The sequence below is a fragment of the Phoca vitulina genome, unplaced genomic scaffold (genome assembly GCF_004348235.1).
Source record: "Phoca vitulina isolate PV1807 unplaced genomic scaffold, GSC_HSeal_1.0 scaffold64, whole genome shotgun sequence".
NCBI classification, from domain to species: domain Eukaryota; kingdom Metazoa; phylum Chordata; class Mammalia; order Carnivora; family Phocidae; genus Phoca; species Phoca vitulina.
In genome coordinates this window covers 2,669,540-2,692,142 of record NW_022589767.1, presented here as the reverse complement: position 1 = coordinate 2,692,142, position 22,603 = coordinate 2,669,540, and the positions used below count along the sequence as shown (strand labels likewise).

At 43.4% G+C, this 22,603-nt stretch overlaps 1 protein-coding gene across 2 annotated transcripts in view; it reads left to right on the top strand.

The window, feature by feature from the left end:
• Positions 1-22,603, top strand: part of GRIN2B (glutamate ionotropic receptor NMDA type subunit 2B) — a 409,231-nt gene that overhangs the window by 232,049 nt on the left and 154,579 nt on the right. The window lies entirely within an intron of this gene.

Below are 22,603 nucleotides of genomic sequence, written 5' to 3'. Positions count from 1 at the left end.
GTTACGTGACTGTGTAGGGCAGAAGATCCTCTACGAGGTTCTGTGATTTGTAGAAAACCACTGCACAGGAACACTGTAAAAATTCAGACCACGCAGAAGACCACAAAGAAGAAGGAAAAGAGAAAAATGGCCTTAAAGCCAGGGAACCAGCGATAGTCATTGTGGAAATAATTAGTGAACATCTTTCTAGCTATTTCCCGATGTATGTATACCTATATGCGTATAAGTCTACAATTTTACATAAATGGAAACATAACTGTACCTGCTGTTCAATAACCTGACTTTCTTTGACTCGACAGTATGTTTTGGGCCTCCATTTTAAATTCATTATGAATTATATCTGACAAATAGAAAGCTATGCAGAAAGCACATACTCCAGTACCATCCAGCTTAAATAAAATATCAAAGTGCACTCTGGGGAGGTTGAAATACAATTAGTGGAGGTTGAAGGTGTACCTACTTATACTTGTTTAACCTCTGGAAGGGAGTTGGACTAAAGCCTTTTGACTAAGCTCTTAGTTTAGAGTTGCAGCTAAAGCTACTTTTTTTTTTTTAAAGGTTTATTTATTTTAGAACGAGTGAGCGCGAGTGGGGGAGGGACAGAGGGAGAGTGAGAATCCTCAAGCAGACTCCCCGCCAAACGCAGAGCCCAACTTGGGGTTCGATCCCAGGACCCTGAGATCATTACCTGAGCCAAAATCAAGAGTCGGATGCCACCTAGGCGCCCCCTAAAGTTCCTTTTAATGTAGCTCTATCTGTGATCCAATCCTAATATTATCCCACCTTGAACTCTGCTTTCGGCAGAGCCTAGTTATCCCTGCTTGTTTGGTACAGTCTTGGTTTTCTTCCTCCCTCTCTAGTCATTCTATCTCAAAGTCCTTGGTGTGTCTTCTTCCTTTAGACCTCTCTTAAATATTGGCATTACTCAGGGTTTTGTCCTAGACCCCCCCTTTTGCCCTCCATTGCCAGGGCTACAGCTGACGTCTGTAAGTTCCCCCAAATTGACCTCTGGTTTTAACCTCTCCGGTGAGCCCCAGTCTGTATCACCAGCTGTGACTAGATAGGTTCCTCTAGTCCACCGGGCCTTAGAACACACCATATCTGAAGCTTAGAACACACCATATCTCTCCCATTCCCCTCCTACCCTCTTCTGGACAAATCAGTACCACCTATAAAGGCTATATCCTATTACCCACTTGCCTCAAGTAAAAATTGCCCAGCTGTCCTTGCTTTCACACCCCCTGCCATCTCCTCGCTGACCGTCTCCTACTGCCGTTTCCCACGGATTTCCTTTGGACTGTGCTTACCGGTTGCATCCCTGTGCCGTGTCCCTGGTCCGCTCTTCCTGCCTGCATTGCTGCAGGGCCTCGTAAATATCTTCTGGCTCCCTGTACTGCTTCCTTCCAATCTACACTGTAGCCAGAGTGATCTAAAATGAAAATGTGATTTCATCACTCTCCTGCTTAATGCCTTTCAGTGGCTTTTCATTGCTCCTATAATGAAGTCCCATCTCCTTGATGTGGTTTCTAAAGTCTTCCCTGCCTAGGCCCGCCTGTCTTTCCAAGACTGTCTCCTGACACACTGTCCCTCGAACACTGTATTCTTGCAATACTGAACCTGCTTTAGTTCTTTGAAAATACCGTGTTCTTTCTCGCTTCTAGCTCTTTTCTTTGCCTTGAATATATTCCTCCAGCAGCCCCTTCCCACCAGTAAGTAAATGCAGATGCTCCTTCACCTGCCTCCTTTCCATTCCTCAGGCTTCCGCCCTGGCCTCACTTCCACGGAGGAAGCTTTCCTGGACCCTGGACTAACGCAACTCTGTTACGTGCTTTCACTGCATCTTATGCTTTCCCAGTAAAGCCACTCTTGAGACAGTTGTAATTCTGCACTTTGTTATTGCTTGTCCCTGTAAGTTCTGGGAAAGCAGTGACCTCTCTGTCCTACTTATTTCCATGTCTCCCCCTCCCCCCCCCCCCCCCCCCAGTGCTCTGTCTGGCAAAGGGAAGAAAGACACCTAGAGTGAATGAATGACCTCCTCCAAGATACTGAGCTGCCCAGTGCATTTACCTCCCCTGCAGGAGCTTTCTTGTTCTGCTCCTCTTTGCAACGTAATAGAGATTTCCTTGAAAAACTAACTGTTTATTTGGTTCTGTACATTCAGGTTTTCTCCTATGGTCATTAGTGTTAAATTAAAATCTGATTCAGATTACTCTACCAAATATTGGTTCATTAAAACCAATACTAACCAGAATGGCTGCCAAACAATGCGAGGAAATCAAATGAGTGTTAACTTCAAGTCCATCAGTTTTGGTCCAGGAATGCCTGTTTTTATCCTTAAAACTTTGTCCAGGTAAACCGTCATCTATAGTAGATATTCTCATTTGCCACTTGGCTTACTTTCCATTAGAATGCAAGTGTTCTTCTCTCTGAAGCCTGGTCTCTGACCACTATACCTTTAAAACCATGCTTGGTTCTAACTTTTGGGACCCTGTCTTGTGGCCGTTCAGAAAGGGAGCCCTCCTCAGATGTTATTGTCACGATGGCCACAAATACCCACGGCCATCTTAGCCAGTGTAGCAGTCCTAAAAAGAACAGGGATTACCCAGTCCAGATGATTCATAAATTCCTTGAGTCTACCAGGGTAGAGCAGAAAGTCCACCTTGATTCCCATGTATGCTGCATAAAAAGTGTCTTCAGACTTACCAAAGCACTTTTTCACGAAGGGCTTTCCTCGCTGAACTTTCTGTTCTGCCCCAGTTCCCTGATACTATCTTTTTGGGAGGGAGATTCTGTATCTAACTGCCTTGAGACCTCCTCTCTTGGCTGTCTGCACAGCTGCATTCCTCATGCGCCCCCATCTTTTCCTTCCCTCCTCTCAAGTGCAGCTCCTTGGGGCTCTTGAATCCAGTCTCTAGCCTCTCTTGAGAATATTTTAATATCCTTTTCTATCAAGGCCCAGAAAGGATTGGGGTTGACTAACAGGGACTGTAAGGAGCTAGCCTCAAAGTCTTAGCTATGACCATGTGGCACAGCACTCTGAATCATCAGTGGAATTCAATTAGGCTCAACTCCATCTCAGCTCCTCTTACTTACCCTGGTCTGAAATCGGCCTCTTCCTCCTCTTCCCCTCCCCCGCCCCCCCACCCCGCCCCCGTTCAAGAGCTCTGGTCTCACTAGGGTCACTCTTTTAAATAACAAACCAAGCAGCCACAACATTTAGCCACAGCGGGAGATCTTTGCAAATAAAATTGTTGCAAATGGTTGGTTGTTTTATGAGGATGACTTTTTCTTTGGCCCACTGCTCTCTGCAACAGCCTCCTCAGGAGGTATTTGGGACTGACCCAGCCCCAGGTGACACTAGAAATACAGTCAGGAAATGGTTTTTCCTCTTCCCGTCTGAAAACCCAGGAACGTTAACAGGCCCTGTCCTCTCCGGAAGCATTGTAAGGGGGAAGTAAAGTTCCCATTTATACCTGACCAAACTGTGCCTTTCTTTCTGTTTAAGTCTAGACTTAGGGAACAGGGATTGGAGACTCTATGTTATCGCTGAATCCCATAGACAGACACACATTTGAAGTGATTCACTTGTTAGTTACCAAAGGAAGATTTTTTTTTTTTTTTTTAAATGACACATAAGCATTCTCAGAGAGGATCCTTAAAATAAACATTATTTATCAGGTATCAATCCAAATTCCCTACTGATAACTTCTTAGCTCCTTGAAGCTTGGCCAGCCAGATATGGTTTTGGTGACTATCTCTAAATAGGCCCTAGGTTGCTGGACAAGACTGGCAAGGTTGCAAGAAATATATAAAAACCCAGTTAAATTGGAATTTTAGATAAACAATAACTAATTCTCTTAGCATAAATCTGTCCCAAATATTGCATGGGGTGTATGATACGAAAAGAAGACTTGTTTATCTGAAATTCAGATTTAACAGGGCTCCCATTTTGTTTTGTTTTTGTTAAATGTGACAACCCTATTTTGTACACTAATAAGAATTAATTTTCTGTTGGAACTTTGTAGCATTCATTTATGCCTTATTAGTAAATGTAGCCCAGTGCCCCATACTATTGCCCAAGGCATGCTGAGATAGAGTTTTATTCCAACTGCGAACTTTATTTGATTGAAAGAGTTGAATAATTTCTTCTGTCATGTGTTCTCTAAGTGAAGGATCTTCTTAGTTCCTGAGAAAAGTCTTAACATTTTGGTACCAGACGATCTGAAAGTGTTTAGAAAGTGATTAGGCCAGTCGTCTAAACCTGTCTTTATTCCCCTGAGCTTGAGAAGAATTGTTAGCTATTAGTAGGCACATGTCTATATTTTTCCTTTATCACTTCCCCGGGGGGAGTAGTTAATGGTTATTTTCCTTTTCAGTGTGCGCTCCAGTACTCTGCTAGCCTGTTTCTGTCACTCAGGTGATGGCACACTGGCCATTGACCTCCAGGCTCAATGTCTGTCCTGAGCACCCACCCGGTGCTCCAACTTTTGGAAAAAAACAGGTGCTCTTTGAGATGGCTGGATCTCAAGAGAGCACACCTCTTATGAATCGTGCCTAATTATTTCCCCCTGGTGTCCTCAGTGTTCCTACTCAACATTTTTATTGCAGCCTCCTTCCTCATAAAAGCTGCCGTCTAAAAGGCCAGAATCCTCCTCTTGGCCGGCTGTTTGAGAGGTGAGGATAGCTGATGTGAAGAAAGGCGCTCTGTTAGGCTCCTCCTAGGAGAGCTGCATTGAGCTCCATCCTCCTCTAACCTTGAGGCAGACTCCCTAGCCTCAGACCCATTGTAGTAGCTGGATTGTTCCCAGGGGAGGCCCACTTGACTCTCTTGGCCTGAAGAGTGCTGAGAGGTTAAGAAATAAACGAGGATTTGAGTCCATTGATTTTTAGACCCCATGGGCAAGAGCTGCTTGGTCATTACCCATCTTTTCGTTAATAAATGTTCATGGAGTGCCACGCATGGGCAGATTTCTGGGAAAGCAGATATGTATTATAGGTTTACTTAACATAATTTACATGTGAATAGCCAAAAGCTTCCGTGGAAGCATAGTTGTAAGTGGGCTATCGGGCATAGTGACCCTTCACCTGATTAAAGAAAGCCACTGGAGTCTAAGGAAAGCTACATTTTCATATGAAATCCGTAGTACAGCAAGACACACCTGTGTGTATAGAGTGAGATGTTATCTGCTCAGTGGTGTAGGAGATACAAATTGGGAGAAAAAAATAACTCAGGAATTTACTAACTGTCCTAAAAGATCTGTTCAGTGAGCTTTCACTGCCCATGGAAAAATGACTCAATTGAGGGTTATTCAGACTCTCCCGTTTTCTTGTCATCTTCCACATTCTCCTATCGGACGTATAGTCGTTTCAGTAAGTGATCTGAGCTTCCTTCCCTTAAATTCAAACCTGTGAAGAGCATTCACAAATGTTTAGCCCTGAGACCCCTACGTGATTCCTTCCATAATCACTACCTAATTCTGTGGCTGACTTGTAAAATTTAAAACACACCTGTGACATCATTGGTGTTTCTTTCCTCTTTCTTCTCTTCTGTTTTCTTCCTCTTTTTTTTTTTTTTTTAAAGATTTTATTTATTTATTTGACAGAGGAAGAGATCGTGAGAGCAGGAACACAAGCAGGGGGAGTGGGAGAGGGAGAAGCAGGCTTCCCGCCGAGCAGGGAGCCCGATGTGGGACTCGATCCCAGGACCCTGGGATCGTGACCTGAGCCGAAGGCAGACGCTTAACGACTGAGCCACCCAGGCGCCCCTGTTTTCTTCCTCTTCCTCTTCCTCCCTGCTCTTCTACTTCTTCTTCCTCCTTCTTAAAAACAAAAACAAAAACAAAAAATCCCAACTATTTGCTGTTGGAGGAGAGGGCAGGAGATAAAGAAGGAGTGACTGGGAAAAGACTTCCATTTCATGGGGGACAAGTTTGAGGTGGGAGACGATGCACATCTGTGCTGGGAGCAAAGACACAGGTGGTCCGTTGTCCGTGGGAAGGAACAGGATGGTCTCGAAGAGGACAGAAGCAGAGCAGACTACAGCAGTGGCTCTCAGTGGAGGACAGCAGATTCTGCCTCAGGAAGGACATGGGTCGGTGGCAATGGTAAAGGTTAAGAAGAGAGTCATAAAGTCTATGCTGAGAAGCAGCCGGGCTGTGGAGGTTAGGAAGTCCAGAGTTGGTTGTCTTTCTGAGTACTTACTGCACACCAGGCATCGTGCGGTTACTGAAGATGACCCTTGCAAAAATCCTGACCCATGCACAGATCTCTGGCAGACACTCTTGATTGCTCTGTGAGCAGGACAAGTTGCATGCCCACCCCCTCCCTCCCAAGAGCTCACTACCCCCATCTCTTGCTTCATTACTCTTGGTAGCCCTCACCTGACCTACTGTATACATTTGATTCTTAAGTATTTCTGTTGTCTTACTCCTCTTAGTTGAATTCAGACTTCATGAGATCAGGGTTTTTTTTTTAACCTCTGTGTTCCCAGCACAGTGCCCGATACGTTATAGGCACTTGATAAATATTTGGCAGATAAAAGCACAAATGAAGACAGGAATCACTGCTCCCATTTCATGTTTTTAAGAGACTTGAGGTGCAGGGCCCCCCAGTTTAGCCAGTGTGATGTCAGGGTCTGGCCTGGCTCTGCCCCAGGCATCTGGTTTCAGCCCCTCACTCTGCTGTGCATTAACCAAGCTTAAAGGACCCTCCTGTCCCTGAAAATCAAAATTGGAAGAGTCCTTGGCTAATGGTCTAATCCAACCCTTTCAATACATGTATTCTCACGGAAGAGATGGGAGGAAGATGAGTGATTTTACAAATGTGGGATCAGAGTCTCAGGGTGGTCACTGACCTGTTAGAGGCGGGGGTGGGTGGTGGGGATGGGCAGCGCCCTGATGTCCTGATGGCAGGAGCGGCGCTCTTCAGAGAGCATGCTCCCTGCTTGACCATGTCCTCTGAAGGGCTGGCCGGCAGTCAGACCTGTCCTGTTAACCTTTGCCCTGGTATGGCCATAGCCCCATGATTCTTGTTCCCTTGGTTCTTACCCAGACAAGGGTGCAAATTCACGGTTAATGGGAATTGAAGCTGGCGTTATTTAGAGATTGAGGGGGAGTCATTTCTCCATCTGCTCTCTCTTCCCACCAGAGAATAAAGGCTGGCTGGGTGGAGGTAAGGATGGAGGCGAGTTGCCAGAAAGCTAGAGTGCTGTCATTTATGGTTACAGACATGGGCTGGAAGCCTGAGTGAAGGCTGGACCGTAGCCGGCCAAGGTCAGCCTCACATGAGCATCTTGAGAACAGAGACAGTTCTGTGGCTTTTGCATCTAGATAGGACCTCACACATCTCAAACAAATAACGGTTTGAGCCTTTCTCTTGTTTCCTCTCCTAAGATGTCCGGGATACATAGGCGGTCTTCTCCTGGAAGGAGCTCTCCGGGACCTGATGTGGCTGATGAGGATTTGGAAGGATCGGGGTGTTCAGCAGGCAGTGGGGCAGAGGAACCTTCCCTCGACTTTCTCGGGGTTTTATCAGTGGCTCCTTCTCTTCCGGGAGGGCCTGGCGGGGTTAGCGTGCCCAGACTGGCACCAGTCCCCAAGCTGGGCCGGCTGGTCACACATGAAGGAGCTGCTGCTGACAGATTAGAGCTCCCCGCTGCTGAAATCTGTTCCCCCTTGTCCGGCTTCCAGCAGCAACAGCCGGACGGGGGCAGCCGCTGCCTCCCTCGCTGCTCGGGAGTTCTCTTTTCCTCATTCATCACTGCCCCGCTCCACCCTCCACCTTTCTTTCTTTCGCCGTTTCCATCTCTTTTCTTGATGGGATTGTTCTGTTCACTGATCTTTGGCTGTCCCTCTCTTCTCACCCGCTTTTATTTAAAAGCCTTCAGGTCTTTCTTGCCTTTAGCTTCCAGTGTTCGCAGATGACCGTATGTAGAATTCTTGCATGCATGTGTATATACATATATTCACACGTGTGTGTGTTTCACATTCACAGAGCACATATTTATGTGTGTACATTTTCATGTGTCCAGTGGAGTCCTGTGTTAAAAGAGCTAGATAGAAACACTTTTGCATAGTAAATTCCCTCATTCTTCTTACCACCGAGACTGTTTAGTTGATCACCTGAGAAGGGTTGTCTTGTGAGCTAGACGTTGGGAGGAAGCCTTTCACATGGCTTGCCTGGAGTTAGTTCGGTGAATATCAACTAGCTATTTCCTTCCAGTCTTAATTCCATTTTTAACGTCACGATGAGTGTAAGGATCATTGCCAAGTATCCCTAGCACATCCATTGTTTGGGCAAACGAGGTAGACTCAGGAGTCAAGTGGTTCTAAATACGTTTAAGAAACCTGTAAATGTCGTCTTTTTCAAAGGACAGATTTTTCCTGACAAAGCAACAGAAAAAGCCATGGAAGCCACACTGTGACAATATTATATTCATGCAAAACCGTCCTTTTCACAGTTCCCTGGAAGAGATCACAAAAGGAGTCCAGATGAGGACATGTGTCAAAATAATAGTGTTTGACATCAGGGCTGATGATCACAAACCTCAAGTTCATAATCCTGCTAATTATGCGAATAATAAAAATGACCATTTTCATACAGAGAATCTTCATGTATGTAATCTCACTGAATCATCACTACAAACACATGAGGGCTTCTTGGATCTGCTGCATAGATTACCTGTGGATATCAACAGAGAAAACTCAGATACTTACTTTTCATTTTCCCAGTGGCATTTCCAGACATTCTCACCCACCCTTTTTTTTCCCCCTCCTTGAACAACTGGTTCTTTACATGAGGCACCGGTGACTTTACTTGAGGCAAAAAATAGCACAATAGAATGTCATTATAATGTAGTTTATCATTACATAGATCTTAATGTGTCAAATCCCTCTCATTATTGACTAGAGAAAAAACCAAGTATATGTATGTGCATGTGTGTGTTATAGACTATGGCTTAAAATAGTGATGCCACAGCCTACCCAGGGTCATTATTCTCATTGTTCTGTTACCACACTGCACGTGTGTTCATACATACTTACCTCTGTTACCTGGGAGAGGAGAGGTGATATACCTGATGTAGCTAGAGCATAATCCAGAACCACGAATAAAGCAGAAAAGGGCTTTGGACTAAAATCACTGGTACAAATCCTTGTCCTAAAGTAAATGTGCTTTATTTTAACTTAGAGTTCATTTACTCTAACTTTATATATACCCCTAAGAAGCTTGTGGAGCAATTGTGTTAGATATGGCCTGGAGGGTCAGTACCCAAGTTTAAACAGGATACATAAACATATATACGCAACTAATGAATCGTTGAACACTACATCAAAAACTAATGATGTGTTATATGTTGGCTAACTGAACATAAAAAAAAAAAAAAAAAGGATACATCGACATAATTAGGCGGTCTGTCCAGAGCTGGTATGGTAGCTGCATGATTGTCAGGACCCAGGTTCCTGCTAGCTTTCTATTTTCTCATTTATAGGCTGTGGCCTTCATCCCCATACCCATATGGCTGCCAAACTCCAGTTTCGAGCAGCAGATTAAAGTTAGGAAGGAGGCCGGGCTCATCTAAGGAGGTTACCCAGAAGTCCCCTACTTTGCTTACAGCCCATGGTCAGGAATCAGTCAGTGGTCACAGCTAGCTGCAAGGGAGGCGGACAAGTTTAGTTTTTGACCTGGGCAGTAAGATGCCCATTCAAAAATCAAAGTTCTGTTAACTAGAGAGATGGTCAAGGACCTATCTTTGGTAGGCAACCAAAGTAGTAGTATCAGAGATACTTGCTTCTCTATTTCCCAGATGACAACAGCTTAGAAATGATGAACATGATGGGAATCAGGCAGGCCAGCTGACAGCATTAAGAAATAACCAACAGAATGGTAAGGTGCCTAAAATATTAGAAAAACCCAGCAGAAGACCTTGAAAGGAGCACTTGTCTAAGACCATCTGGGGCAAACTGCCCTATACTCCCCAGGAAGCATATGCCCCCTTTAAAACATCCCTGTATAAAGAATAGCGTAGTCATTGTTAGGTCATTATTAAGAGCTTAAAATATATTGATCATCTTTGGTTTAAGAAGTCAGAGAACTCTATAATACCTTTCTAAAATTTTCCATTTAAAAGGCTTCCTATAATCAAGAAAGAGCTTGGTACTTAAAAATACTAAGCTTCAGCAATTTGGAAAATTTACTTTAAAAAAGGTTATTGAGTGAATACTATGTGCCAAGTGCTTTATTAGGCCACATTTAATCTTAAAAGTACTCTATGGAGGCATTACTACTTCCATTTTTCATAGAAATTGAGATCCCAAAAGGTTAAGTCACTTGCCTACTTTGCTTGGGTTTCAAACCCAAGTCTTTATGGATTCCAGGTGTACTTTGCCCCACATTGCGCATCTGAGGGTCCATTCTGAGGGCTGTCTCACTGCTGAGCAGAGTCAGTTAGACAGGACTGGGACGTTCGTGAGCACATCGTTAGCCTGAGGCTCAGGGTGGTTTTGTACTAACACGTTTCCTTTCTTGGCCTCTGCTAAATTCCTGTCCTGACGCCATGATAAATCCACAGTCAGTCTGGGAACAGCATCCAGTGCACACATGCTAGGGATGTCCCAGTCTGAGTCTTATTTCTCTCCCTGTCCCGAAGCGTGTCGCACGCAGCTCTGTTTACCAGCCTTGCTGTGATCTTGCTCATGCCTGCCTTTTCTGTTTGGAAAGGATGATGATTTTTTTCTTATTCCTGTATATTCCAAAGTCTTTTAGGCCACATCTGGGACAACAAGAACTTGAGTCTTTGTGGGCCCGAGAGTCCTTGGAATGGAAGCGGGAGCAGGCTTTCTGTTCTAAAACCTGCCAAAACTCCTGGAGGTGACAGACCCATTGAAAATCCTGTCAAGGACGTGTAATAAAACAAAACAAGACCTTGGCCTCTGTCATGATTTACAAATGTCCTCCAGGGCCACTATTCATTTTTGACAGGTGGGATAAGTTCAGATTTGTTTAAGGCTGAAACTTGGCCAGCGATTGGAGAAAAGTACAAATGATGCTATCAAGAGTGAAAGAAATGTGATGCATGGGGGCCACTCCTCTGTGCCTCACACTATTACGTCCACTGATAGTTGACTTAGAGACACATTCACTAGGTATGTTCAATCCCTATTATGTACTGAATCCTGTGCTAGATGGTGGGTATACAGACAATATACATCCTCCATTTCATTGGCCCCAGGAGGAATGGGGCGTCCAGAGAAAGTTCTTTTAATTAGCTGACCGGGACCTATTTTTCTTGTAACACAACCTGACGTGCCTAAGAGGCTAGCAGAACAAGCCTAAGATACGAAGATCAGAATTTCAGAACATCATGATTAAAAGTATCAGAATTTTCCCAGTATTTCTGGACACGAGGCAATCAAGGATCCCTTCTGATAGAGAATAAGATAATGGAGTTAAGGAGGGGAAAAGAACCATTTTAATAGAGTGGATTCTAGTTTAATTCTCTGATCTTATTGTCACAGATGATTAGCCACCTGCAAACTTAAAACCTCCAAAGAAGAGTCTTTTGAAATATACCAGAGTCCCCTTCCCCACAGGTACACACACGCACCTTGCGTGCTCGCTCACCTACAAGTTTAAAAATAGGAACCCCGGTGTTGCCATGACTCCCAGTGCTACTGAGCAGCCTTCCTCTCCCTCAGATGTGCTTGCACTTCACAATACGGGTTAGCAAGGATCTGGCTCAGAGCGGCCTCTAGCGGTTCGATCCTCAGGGACGTGCTTCCTTCCTGGATCATTCCGCCCAATTCCCAAATTAACCCACACTAGACAAGTTGAACACTTGTGTGTTCTGAAACATCCTCCCTGTGGTCAGCTCTTTGCAGAATCGTTCTCATCGGCAATGCATAACAAACCAGTTGGCACCTACTGTGTGCTCAGAACTGTGGGGAACGGTCCAGTAGTTCACTGTCTTGTAGGGGACCCAAGATCCGCATCCCACACACACTTAGCAGCATCAGGAGAGCTGGGGTGGGAGAGGTAGTGATGACAAAGGAGGTAATTCAAATAAAGTATGTTTGCTCTTATCATCAGAAGTTAACATTTTCCTTTCTCAGATAAAGGAGCCTTCTAAAATGTATCACTGATTCAACAAGCTCAGGGAAGTGTTAATATGCTGACTTGCTCCCATGTTATCTTCCGTTCCCTGTGTTTTGAGTTCCCTGTGTCAGTACATCTCAGTCCTCACCGTGTGGGGTTAGATTTTCCTGGGGAGCTTTAAGAAACCATACAGATCTCAAGGCCCGACCCTGCAAAATTCTGATTTAGTTGGATGGGAAGGAAGTAGGGGCCCTGGAATGAACATCTCTTAAAAGCTCCTAAGTTGATTTTAAAGGGCAGCCCGGGGTGGAAATGGCTGTTCTCAACTTCAAGGTCCTTTTTGTGGCCCCAGCGAACAGAATGGGGTGAAAGGCAGTGATAGTTTTGCAGAAATTTGAACTTGGTGCTAATGAAAGCATCCTTTCTTTGATTCTTTCCTAATGATCAGTCTAAAAATTGGGATTCCCTATTAGGGCTGTGAAATTCAATTTCTGGAAAGGGTAGAGGATATGGACATGTCATCAGTGATGATCCTCTTGCAGGTGGTCATGATTTCCTGGTACGGTTTTTGGTCCTTTTGCTGATGCTCCATGTGTCTGTTTTGTGCAGAGAGGTGAGTTCCCATCAGTAAAGCTAGCAGCATGAGCATCAAAACAAATCTGACTTTAAATGGCGTTCCAGTTCTTCTGTACATAGATTGATTACAAACCCCAAAGAAACAGAACTTCAAAGCTTCGAATTTGATGTCTGCTGGTCTTGAGAAATTTATGCTTTGCTAAATTTTGGACTGTACAAGTGGTTTAAAATGAAAGTTATTAGCACTAGAAAATGATGTTCTTTGTATTACTACGCTGTTATTACATTTAATGGAATTGCTCCCTAAAGTGCCACAGAATGAAATCAAAGGGAAAACAGTTTAGAATAAGGAAGACACAGGATGAGGGCCAAGGTGAGAAAGGAAATGGTGGGCCGCCCCAGTCTCCCCACCCTTCCCTGGAGCCTGGGAGAGCCCTCCTTCAGGGGGACCAGTTGAATTGGGCTTGATTATGGTCTGGCAGGGGGTTGCAGGGGGTTTCATAATGTGTGGCATTATTGGGGTTCCTGACTGCTGTGAACAAGCAAGAGAGGGAGGCCACAGCATCGCTTTGGAATTGTATTAAGGAAGGACGTAATTTTGTGCAATGCCATCTGTCTGACAAAAGACTTTGCACGGCATAGGAGACTTTACGTTTGTCCAAAGAAATAAGAAAAAGAAGAGAAACACTGCCTATTGTTGTTAAAGCCCTTTGTGATTTGTAAGAGAGAGAGAGAACCATGACAGAGTCCCCAGACACACTTACCAAGTAGGTGATGATTAGATGACTGTTCTCATTGCCTTTAACCCCTGGCTTCCCACCCAGCCAGCCGTCTCTCCCACATTTATCATGAAGGTGCCTGGATGAACAGATGGCATTTTGCATCCTGTCCTTCAGGCCACCAGACTTGGGCTTCCTTGAATGAACTGGAGGGAATACTGAGTCGCAAATACTTGTTCTTCTCCAAGCTCAAGATTCCAGATCTGAGCTATTGTGTGCAGCTTTCTGTCATCTCTTCACCAATAGCGTAACATGAGGGAGGAACTAAGGACTATTAAGAAACATTCATTAATTGCTCCAGAGTGCATTTTCCCTCCTTGGGACTCAACCAGGCATGTTCTAATATTGAGCTGGCTCCTCAAGGTTGAATTGAAAATGTCTCATGCAGGCAGTCAAATCTTTATTTTGCATATGCCCAAAGACTGGTGCCATAAGTAGGATTATGTGTTTAGCTGTTTGTTTCTAAGCATATAGAGGTTTTTCCAGATTTCCTATCAGGGGCACATGAGAGCATACTGGGTTTTGCATTGGAGGAGAAGGGTGGACAAAAGGAGTTAGCGCTACTCCACTGCAGTCCTCAGACAGTTCTGGAGCTGTGACTCTTAGTGCCTGAGAGCCATGGCTATTTAGTGTCGCTTCTCTTTACAGGGATTTCCTTTCCCTTCTGGGCATTGTTTTCATCTTACCTCAAGTGACGTCAACTTCATTTCATCCTGGCTATTTGGTGTTGTCTTAAGAACCCGGCAGCGAGGAGAAGGGGCATGACAGTTAATCTCCCCAGAGCACCTCACTGTGCTGCCCACCATGCTTCTGTGTTAAGTCGAAGGGGTGACCTAGAAAATCCATGTGTCTCCTGGAGGAGCCGAGGGGACAGCCGAGAGTGGTCGCCTGGTGGGGGTCCCCCCCTTTTCTGTGGGAGATGATAGTTCATATATCTCAGTGTTGTCAGGAAGACTGAGATATATTTCTTTTTCTATTGCAAAGGTAAAATTGGAAAGTGGGAAAAGAGAAAGCAAGCACAGCATTTGATTCAGCCTTTGAAATCTTTTGGGTCCCGTGTAAAGGACACACATGCTAAGTCTGTCAGCCCTGCCAATGACACGTGCTTCAGATTGTGAGCTTATTTTTTTTTTTTTCCAAAAAAAATTGCCTGTTCCTTCCATTCCTTCTGAGCACTGGGAAAGGATCCTGCTTCTCCACACTTGGTTGTACCAGCTGTCGAATCAGTCACTCTGGTTATTAGCAAGCAGCAGGGAAATGTGTCTATAAAAAAAGAAATTGACAGGAGACAGAAAGAAGGACCAGGACCTGTCTGAGGGGAAGGAGACACTTCAGAAATGAATAAGAGCAGGCATGATCCTGGAATGCCTAGGTGCCGGGCCCCTGGTCAGAGCCCTAGAACATTCAGAGGAGGGAGGGTCCATCCTGATGGAGGAAAGATGCTGTGGAAGGAGGAGTAGTGTTACAATAGGAGAACAGTCCGCCCCAACATAGCAGCGTCGTGCCTTTATAAGAAAATGAAAACCCTGCTTTTGTGAATTTAATTCAGGGCTAAGGAGGGGTGCATGCTCAAAATTTCTCCAATATATTGTGCTTTCCTTTACCAAGGAGGAAGAACCAGGGCCTGATCAGACATCAATTCCAAAAACATGACAAAATCCCCACCAAGCATCTTCCAGGAAGGGGATGTCTAATAGTTGCATTGGATGATGGAAAGACCATCACCTGGGCATCTGTATTTTTTTGGATGGAGACATTGTCATTGAAGACCTGAAAGTGGCTAGCATAGTCTCTCTCAAATCAAGATGGGGATGAGGAAGAAGTTGTAGCCCTGACTTACTGAATTACATAGATTTTAGTATGCTGTAAATAATGAAGAATTGGATATCTAGAGCAGAAAGCTCACTTTTCCATAAATCTCTGATAGTCTCTTTTTATACATTGGATGAGCTATATATTCCTTAGCAAGCCCATAATACTCTTGAATATCTGGGCCCAACTTTCATGATTGGGCTTATCTGCATCCCTCTTCCATCTCCCCACTGTGCCCCAGCATACACGGCTTGGGATCCAAGCAACAGCCAATGACTGGGCTACCTGACTGGCTATTCTCTGTGACCAGTTTTTTTACTACTTCATATATCTGCATGGTTTGTTCTCACTAATGCTCCTCTTTGAGTTCCCCTGGTGAATACATGAATGTCCTTTAAGATCTGACTCAAGTGTCATCTCCTCATCATGAAGCCTTCTCTAACAATTCGAGGCAGAATTAGTCATTCCTTTCTTTGGGCTCCAGTAGCCCTGTGTTCATACTTCTATTATAACACTTAGATGTGCAAAGCAGTTCCAATTTAAAAGTATATCTGGGAGTGTTTAAGTCTGGGAAAGTCTTTTGTAGCTACCCCGGGACTCCTTGTACAGAAGACTCATACATGTTTTATTGAATGAAAATGTGAATGAATCAATAAAGATGGGAGGCAGGGCTTGTGCATGGGGAGTGAAAAAGTGGTTATTCGTTTTAAAAATTAAGTATGCTATCCTTCATGTGTGAAGGTGAGTTTTCTGATTCATTGGCAGTAAAACATGGGCTCTGAACCAGTTTTCTATGTTTGTTTTATGTGCAGGGAGGGGTCATGTGGTCTTTTGCCCTATAATCTGTGACATCCTTGGAAATTATTCCTCTCTGCCCTTTGTTCCTTTTCTATATGCCATCAGTCAAACCCCAGTAACTCCTGCGTGGCCTCTAAGTTACGTCAGTCTTTCCTCTCTGCTTCCGTAGTCACTGTCCTCATTAGCTTGTGCCTGGATTCCTAGAACCATGTCCTTTTAATACCACACAAAGAATTTTACCCACTATCAGATTTATAATTTTCAAATATCATTTGGATCATTTTACTCATGTGATTAAGGACCTGTGGGGACTTCTTTTGGCCAAATTGAAATTTAGCATGGTAGCCTCCTCCCTGGATATCAAATTATTGATCTCAAAACCTGATCTCGTATTCACTTTCCAAAAGGGATGACTTTTCTAGGCAAACCCTTCTCTTTTCCATCCAGACCAATGTGGTCCATATAGTGGAGGGGATAATCTGCTGGGAGGCAGGAGAACATGGTTCTGTTCCCAGCTTTGCTACTAATTAGCTATGTTACAAGTCATTTTACCTTTCCAGACTATGGTTTTCTCATTTGTAAAATAAGGTCTTAGGAGAGGTGCTTGCTTGGAAGGAATTCAGAAGAGTTGAGCCCTATCTATGTTCCTTGTGATTCTCAAGTCCTTTCGTTTTTTGATTTTATGAGGTATTAAATTTCTGTGTTTCCTTCCAACCTTATGATCAATGAAGTAGCTTGAATAGGTTTTGAATCCAGAATCTTGGCTTCATCTCCAACACACTATTCTCCACTAGCTGACTTAGCACCAGAACAGGAATGGAGAGTAAGGGCCTCTGTGTTAGCCTGCCTTTTGCATGGATCCACAGAATACTGGGAGCAGTCCTTTTTCAGATTGGTTTTCATTTTTTGGTTCAGCCAAGCTTTTGATTCACTTGATAAGGAAAAATAAATGGGCCAGATTTGATTTTCTTTGATTGAAAAGATTTATTTTCTATTCTTCCTGCCTCAGCAAACACTAACCTGCAGGTATTCACAGTCTAGTTACCCAATTCCGGGCTGAGTTTCTTGAATCTGCCTCTTCCTCTTCTCAGGCCTAATTTTTGATAGAGCATTTGCTTTTTAAGAAACCCACGTGAGGATGAATGAGGTCAAGGTCAGGATATGGGCCTCAAACTACTTCTTGTCAGCTTTTCTTATTTGATAGGTTCTACTCATGGAATTGTTCCCATGCCACAGTTGAATTTTTGTGGTATAACCACATAAAGTTTGCCCTCCACCACTTTTCTCCATCTCAGGGGAATGGCATGTGCATCCTTCCATTTGCATGTGTTAGAAATTTGCAAGTCATCTTTGCTTCTTACCTCTCCCTCAGCCCTTAATCTAATCAGTTTTCTAATCTTACTGGTTCTACGGTAAAATATATTTCAAATATCTCCACTTTTCCCCCCCATTTCCCCTAAAGTCCTAGTTAAATCTCACACACACACACACACACACACACACACACACACACGGTTTTTTAGTGTTCGTGTCTTCCTCAGACTAGACTATTAGCTCCATGTTGGCAGCAATGTATCAGTCTCCCACACCATTGCATTTTAATGCTTAGCACTTTAATTGGCTCAGAGCAGGCACTCATTAAATATTCGTTGAATGAGCAAATTCACTTAAGCTAATTGTAAAATTAAGCTTGATTATCTATAGACTTGATTTCCTCTGGGCCTTTGGATTATCTATTTAAGACTTTATTTCAGGTTCTATTCTTAGATTCTTTATATTGTCAACAAATAATGCAGCACCTACTCTGTGCACAGAGCTGTGCTCAGTGTGAAGGACAACACAACAGAAAAGACATGTTCTGATTCTTTTCAGATTTTAAATTTAGTTGAAGCAAAGCCTGCACACACAAAAATGTTGAGTAGAAGTACAAGACAGAATATGACAAAATGCCTCAAATAGATAGTACAGTTAATATGCTCTAGTCAAGAAATGTTGTCTATGTAGGCTGAAGTTGCAGCCTTGAAACATTGTGGAGGATTTGGAGGCAGTGGAACTTGACCTAGCCTTTGAGAAATGTGGAACCTAGAGGTCTAAGCAAGGTGACGTTTCTCTAGTTGGGAATGATAGCATGAACAGAGATTTGGACTTGACACTTGACACTGAATATTCATGTGAGGGTTATGTTGGGATCAACTTAACCTGAATGGAATTATAGACAAGTAATAGGAAACAAGTGTGGGGTTAAGAGTGGGACAGAGTTGGGTTTTTGAAAGACAGCATGCTATAGTAGGAAAAAGTACCATATTGGGAGTTGGCATCTCATTATGTGACCTTAATCAAGTCATTTACTCTGCATCTCCTCCAAAAAAAAAAAAAAAAATAGTATGGTAAATAGCACATATCAGTAAAAGGTAGGATTATATCAACTTTTAGTTATTCTGTGTTATATTTTTGTAAAGGATTTGAATTAGACACCACTGGCATATCTGTCTGCTTTAGAATCTTCTATGAAACAACCTATTTAGTTCTTGAATCCCTGGCTTGGGCTGAATGAATGTCACTACTAACTGGTAAGTCATGAAAACCCAGAAGGTTAGATTAATGTCATTTAACCTTATCCTGGGAGGTAACCATAGGAAAGACTTGATTGTGTGGTTATTTTAAGATTAATCTTGTATGACTATATGAGGCAATGGGAAAAGTGACCCAAAGGTGGGGAGACAAGTCAGACCTGCTCCAAATGCAGTGAAAGGGCCAGAATGTTCGTGGTCTCAGGGATTGCAAAAGAATTTTGAAGTTTACTTCTTTAGGATCTGGTAGTATCCCATGTAGAGATAATACAGGAGATAAAATATCAAAGCTGGCTTTTCAGTCTTGAGATTGAAAGGATGGTGAGGGATCAGTGGAAATTGAGCAGTTGCAGTGGGAACCTGTTTTTCACAGAAGATGTGTTAAATTCCGAGCTGAGGGCTGGACATGTTCGTGAGGATATCTTGAAGTGCCTACAGCAGTCTGGAATGTGAAGTTACAGATTCGAAATGCATCAGCATAGTGTTGGTACAGGTGTCAGTGACCAGCTGAGAAAAGATCAGTTCTCTCAGGAGAGCAGTTTCTAGAGAAAGTAAAGTGAGATTCGTGCTGGGCCACCCAGAACAGTTGGAGGGAAGGAGGAGGCAGAAAATTCAGCAAAGGTCACAGGCCTGGTGGAGGTGGAGGGAAGACTGTGGTCAGCTCGGTAAGGGGCAGGTTATTGAAGTCCAAAGAAATGACTTTTAAGAAAAAAGGGGTCAGTAGTGTCAAATGTGGTAGAGAGGACAGACATTTGTGGACTATACATAATCTTTTATTTCCTCTTTTATACCATCAACTACCATTAATTGTCAGTTGATTCTTCTTTTATTATTATTATTCAGGTCCATTGCCTAATTTTTTAATCATTTTATAATTTTTTAAACAGCGTAGGGAAAGAATTAAAGGGAAGGGAAGGATTTAAGCATTCTACTCTATTACAAGGTATAGGAAAAGGTTGGTGGGGAAGGTGCTTAATACTCACTATTGGTAAAATAAAATTGGGGCCATTTGCACGGTATCAGAAGCCAGGTGGATCTCTTGGTATCCTGGCCCCTATATCTGTTCGGTTGGTGGCTTTGGCCAGGTTACCTAAGCCCTCTGAGCATCTTCAGCTGTAAAAGCAGAGGTAACACTAAAGGCTACCTGTTATTTTCATGCTGGTCAAATGAGAACGAATGCAAGGTTTTTAGCAGAGGCCTGATACAAAGAAAATGCTCATTGTTAATTATCTTTTTTTTAATTTTTTTTTAAAGTTTTTTTTTTTTTTTAAAGGTTTTATTTATTTGACAGAGAGAAAGACAGCCAGAGAGGGAACACAAGCAGGGGGAGTGGGAGAAAGAGAAGCAGGCTTCCCGCGGAGCAGGGAGCCTGATGTGGGGCTCGATCCCAGGACTCTGGGATCATGACCTGAGACGAAGGCAGACGCTTAACGACTGAGCCACCCAGGCGCCCTCATTGTTAATTATCTTTTTTTTTTTTTTTGGACTATCCCTGCAGAGAATTAAATGGGATACTATATTTATTAAGTGTACACATTGAAGATTTTATTTTCCTTCCTCATTTTTTCCCAAGAGGGACAGATTTCTTCCAGTCAAGTTTTGTAAGACCAAAATCTCTATGAAATCTAGACAGCTACTTGCTCCTGAATCTTCCTCGCCATGGGCTCCCAGCATTGATTAGTCTAAAGCATGGAGAGAGCACATTTGTGAGGAATGCTGAGGAACAGGCCTGGAAGTGCTACATGATGGGAGGAATGAGGTGATCTTAGTCTCTCGGTGTGAAGTGTTCTGCTGATGTCGGAATGGGGAATCATCATGAAAGAAAAAAAAAGTGTATATTTCTGAGAGCAAAGATGCATGTGCTGACAATTTAGATTTTTGCCCAGAGATGCTGGCATTTTCTTTCTGGGGGCGGTTCTTATGTTTCCAACAGTGTTCCCACTGCATACCATGTTCTCTCCTCCTCCCACCCCCCTACCCATATGTCTTCCTCTTTGTCTCGCCCACCCTACTCCTGGTTTCTTTCTGTCTCTCTCTTCTCATAGGTTATTTCCCTTTAGTAACAAAGTGAATCCTGTCATAGAAGATAGGACTACTTTCCCTAAACCCATTCTCCCCATCTTCAGCTATTTCTTTTCTGAAAGTTCTGGAATGGGCAAGAGATCTGGTGAAAATAGTCCTTTCTACATATTCTGTTGTACTTCTCCCATGTTTCTTTTTCCTCCGATAATTCATTTGGCATTGTTCTCTCTCCCTGACTTCCCCAAGTGTCTTCCCTAATAGCTCTTCCTTTCCTCCTCCTCCAAGACTGTCTTCCCATGAATTGGCTAGTCCCAGCGCAAGAATGATCTGGCCTTGGAAATCTTCGTCATTCAAAAGTGAGGGCAGACAGAGAACCCCACAGAAATGGGAGGGACAGAAGGACTGAAGGTTTCTGAGAATGAGTTTGGGCATGGGTAAAGGTGACCTGAGCAGCCAGATGCAGCTGCAGGGATGGCAGTGAATTATTTTGGACGGAGAGTTTTGATAGATGACATGACTCACTGGGACTAGTTTACGTTACCCCTCACTCCCATGTAGGGAGTGAATGTTAGGTTATTGTTAGCATGTTTTAGTTTCTTGTTTTGAAGCACAGGGTAGCTAGTGCCAAATAAATCACAGAAAAAAGCAAAACATCAGTCTTAGACTTTAATCACATCGCTGACTTCACCTCTTACTCAGACGGAGACACGGTACCCCAATGAAAATACCATTATATTATGTTGTTTGATTTGTGTGAGAAGACACTTATGTGTGTAGAGGTTTTACTGTTGGATGATGAGAGAGACAGGTTTTTTTTTTTTTCTGAAGGCTTGAATAAAAAACTGAAAATAGTATCAGTTCTATGCAAAGAAAAATCCAGAAAAAGAATTGATAGGTAAGAAAGTGGTAGGTTATTTGGACATACTGACCAGAATTATGCTAGTTTACAGGTGACTGTAGGTAAGAGAAGTAGCAATAGAAAATTATATTCTGTCCATCTATCCGTTCAATTTTTATTGAGCGTTGGCTGTGTGCACAGCCAGCCCTAGGTGCTGTGGGAGATCTACCAAATTTACACTTGATTCCTGCCATTAAGGAATTCTCTATATTCTCAGTATTGAAGCACCCACCCAAAGAATGTATGAATGGGCATCCTCCCTCTCTGGGCCTTTTCTGCACATTTCCTTTCTTAAAATTATCTCTGAACCCAAAAAGAGATACTCTGAGTGTCTCTTTAGGAATTAAAGTGCTAACAAGACAAAATGCTGGCTTGAGATGTTTTTAAAAAGTTGATTTTTTTTTTTTAACGTGTATAGGAAATATTCTGATGCATGGGGAGTTACGGGCACCCTTTGGTGGTTGGCTGATGAAATACTGGAGAACTATCCGACAGTGGTTCTCAAAAACTGGATCTCAGAAAGTTCCCAGCCCTCAGTATGTCTTCCCACCCTTCCTGAAAAGTGCACTGACTCTCTAGCTCCAATATTAGTCCTGCCCGACACACAATCCTGGGGCAGGGCGGGAGGGGAGGTGTGAAGGGGAGGCGCTACTTAGAGAACAACCTGAGTCCTGGGCTGTTGAATGGAAGCAAAATGATTGCATTTAAATCAGGTTGAAAAGTCATTCATTCATTCACTGTTCAGCCACCGTTTACTGAGTGCCAGACTTGCTACTAGCTTTGTAGATAGAGATAAAAGACAAGGGTTTCTGTCCTTGTAGGGCTCACAATCTCCAGTGACAGACGTGGCTGAGAAAAGAGCTGAAATGCCAAATGCAGTCAGTTTTACAGGATGTTTGCCTGTGATGTGACAGTCAGGACTGACACATAAGAGCAGGTAGAGGCGTGCCACCCCATGCCCAGGGGAAAGGGAACATGCAGACGTGTGTTTCTATGGACCCCCAGTTTCTCCCTTATGAGCAGCTTTCCATTTTACCCCACAATACTGTTATTCAGAG